Source organism: Ranitomeya variabilis, chromosome 3 (assembly GCF_051348905.1).
Source record: "Ranitomeya variabilis isolate aRanVar5 chromosome 3, aRanVar5.hap1, whole genome shotgun sequence".
Classification (NCBI taxonomy): Eukaryota; Metazoa; Chordata; class Amphibia; order Anura; family Dendrobatidae; genus Ranitomeya; species Ranitomeya variabilis.
This window is the reverse complement of record NC_135234.1, coordinates 700,295,361-700,298,735: the sequence shown is the minus strand read 5'-3', so window position 1 is coordinate 700,298,735 and position 3,375 is coordinate 700,295,361. Positions and strand designations below refer to the sequence as shown.

The window sequence follows — 3,375 nt, the reverse complement described above, 5'->3', positions numbered from 1 at the left end:
AGAAGACGTTCGGTACGAGGTGAGTACATCACCTTGTACCGATCGTCTCAGGGAAGCCCGCAGGGAGCCCCCTCCCTGCGCGATGCTTCCCTGTACCGCCGGTACACCGCGATCATGTTTGATCGCGGTGTGCCGGGGGTTAATGTGCCGGGGGCGGTCCGTGACCGCTCCTGGCACATAGTGCTGGATGTCAGCTGCGATATGCAGCCGACACCCGGCCGCGATCGGCCGCGCTCCCCCCGTGAGCGCGGCCGATCGCGTATGACGTACTATATCGTCACCGGGAATTAAGGCCCACCCCACCTCGACGGTATAGTACGTCATATGGGATTAAGGGGTTAAGGTCAAAATAGGCTGGGTCATGAAGGGGTTAATGACCATTCGCAGTTTCACTGTGCTATTGGTGTGTACGTGGTAGTTGTGGGAGAGGGCCTTATCTTCCATTCTTTTTCCAATCCAATCCACAATCTTTTTAAATAGTCCAAAAATGTTTTTCTGATGCCAAGTCAAGTTCTTGCTTTGTCCCATCTTGTTGTATTTCTCGTCAAATGTCAGTATCACCTGATGGAAATAAGTAGAGATGAGTAAACCTGAACTGTAAAGTGAACTCAGAACATGAACATTTTATTGAAAGCCATTGTATTGCTGGTGTTCGGATGCCAAATAAACTTTATTGAAAGACTGCAGCCATCACAGCCTATATGATTGGCCAGCGCACCACGTGACCCGGCCTGTATAACCACCGTATCATGGGTGGCACCAGCATTCTGCTTTGATAAGCATAGGGACAGGATGCAGCTCAAGTGAGGGACAGCGTTAAGGTACCTTCACACAAAGCGACGCTGCAGTGATAGCGACAACGATGCCGATCGCTGCAGCGTCGCTGTTTGATCGCTGGAGAGCTGTCACACAGACCGCTCTCCAGCGACCAACGATGCCGAGGTCCCCGGGTAACCAGGGTAAACATCGGGTTGCTAAGCGCAGGGCCGCGCTTAGTAACCCGATGTTTACCCTGGTTACCAGCGTAAAAGTAAAAAAAAACAAACAGTACATACTTACATGCGTCCCCCGGCGTCCGCTTCCTGCACTGACTGAGCGCCGGCAGTAGCAGGGCACAGCGGTGACGTCACCGCTGTGCTTTCACTTTCACTTTGCGGCGCTCAGTCAGTGTAGGAAGCGGACGCCGGAGGACTCATGTAAGTATGTACTGTTTGTTTTTTTTTACATTTTACGCTGGTAACCAGGGTAAACATCGGGTTACTAAGCGCGGCCCTGCGCTTAGTAACCCGATGTTTACCCTGGTTACCAGTGTAAAATATCGCTGGTATCGTTGCTTTTGCTGTCAAACACAACGATACACGGCGATCGGACGACCAAATAAAGTTCTGAACTTTATTCAGCGACCAGCGACATCACAGCAGGATCCTGATTGCTGCTGCGTGTCAAACTAAACGATATCGCTAGCCAGGACGCTGCAACGTCACGGATCGCTATCGTTATCGTTACAAAGTCGTTTCGTGTGAAGGTACCTTTAGGTTGTGTGTGTGCCTCTTTGTGTGTACTCTGCACCCGTCTCTGTGGGAGTACTCTACCAAAAAGCCTGTGTGAGTGAACTCTGTAAAACAGCATCTGTGGGGGAACTCTACAAAACAATCTCATTGATATTTTTATTTGGGGGACCCCTAAGCATTGGTAACGGCAAATAGGACAAATAAAATGTGGTGGAGTGCAGCTGGTAAATGTTTCTATTCAGCCAAAGGAATGGACAAGTTCTGTGGGATTCATGCCTGATTAATTTTAATGAATGTGAGCTTGCCCATGTTGGCTTTGAATAGGCAGATGTGCCTGTCTGTGATCACACCCCCTGCTGTATTAAACACACGATCCGAAAGTAAACTTGGCGCTGGGCAGTCCAGTACCTCCAAGCCATAAAGGGCAAGCTCCGGCCATGTGTCCAATTTGGAGACCCAGAAGTTAAATGGGGCACACCCATCACTCAGTATGTGGTGACGTGTGGCCATATACTCTACCACCATGCTGTTGAAATGCTGCCGCCTGCTAATACGGACCGTATCAGATGGTGGTAGTGGATGTTGTGGCGTGCTGAGGAAAGTTTTTAACATTTTAGTCATACTACCCTCCCTTCTTAGGTGGTGCCAGTGCCCCAGCTCTGTTGGAGACTTCCTCCTCTGCCTTGGACTTCCACAGAGCCCCCACTGTCAGGTGAGAATGCCATCAGTAGTGCATCTACCAGAGTGTGCTTGCATTACCGCATTTTCCGATCATGTTCCAGTGACAGAAGTAAGAATTGCATGTAGTCCTTGTAGTGGGAATCCAGCAGGATGGTCACCCAGTAATCAGCACTGGTAACAATTCGGGCAACTCAGTGGTAATTGCGAAGGCACCACAACATGTATTCAGCCATGTCCTGTCACAGAGTCTGTTTTCAGAGTACCTCCAAAAAATAAATAACAAAAGAAACACTAAAACAGTGTTGGCTACCTCCTGCTCTGCCTCTTACACTTATGCCACCACATTCACCTCCTCCTCTTCTTGGACCTCCACCTCCTGGTTCAAGATTATCATTTTTTTATTCTATGTTATGTTAAGTCATTTTCCTACCCACATTTGTTTGCAGGGCAATTTCCTGCTCTTACATCCATTTTGCTTCCTTTTGCAGCCCCCTAGCCCTTACATTTTCCAGCCATTTTACAGCACCATAGTTCTGGGTCCCATTGAATACTATGGGGTTTGGGGTCAAGTTCGAGGCAAGCTCTGATGCCCTACCCAAACTTCAGAATGCAGTTCGACTGTTCCTGATGAACCTGAACATCCACACGTGTTGGGGATGTTAAACTGCCAAGAGACATGCAGCCACAGCGACACGATCATAGCATTAGAGCATGCCGAAGATACTCTATTAGCTCTTGAGCATGCTCGAATAACATCTTATGCGAGCATGCTCTCTCATCACTACTCTACATCTATCTTCTGTTTCTCATTAGGTTGTAGGCAGCATGTTATCTATCAATATGTACTTTATATACTTTATTTTGTATTTCGTGGTTTATTTTACTCACTCTGGGATTTTTCCTTTTTCGGCACACTTTCCCTTTTGTAGGTAATTCACACTCTGCTCTGTCCTCTGGTTCTATAGGAGGAACATGAAGCACTTAAGGGCCTCTCTGGCAGCATAGGTCCAAGTTGCCATTGTCTAGTCTGTGGTTAGGGCTATATCCCGCAGGAATCACTAGGTACTGCGGGGCTAGGATCTCTAGTCTGTAAAGGAACCGGAAGGGTCAGTTAAAGTATTTAGCTTAACTTATTATCCAGAGTGAGTAGCTACACTGGCATAGCAAATAGGCACAAAAAACA

General features: G+C 47.9%; 1 long non-coding RNA gene across 1 annotated transcript; it reads right to left on the bottom strand.

Moving 5' to 3' along the window:
• Positions 1-344: 344 nt before the first annotated feature.
• LOC143818535 (uncharacterized) lies at positions 345-3,101 on the bottom strand. The gene is made up of 3 exons (XR_013224593.1): positions 3,081-3,101; positions 2,271-2,455; positions 345-561 (listed from the first exon to the last, which is right to left on the bottom strand). It is a non-coding gene; the product is annotated as an uncharacterized LOC143818535 (long non-coding RNA).
• Positions 3,102-3,375: the final 274 nt, after the last annotated feature.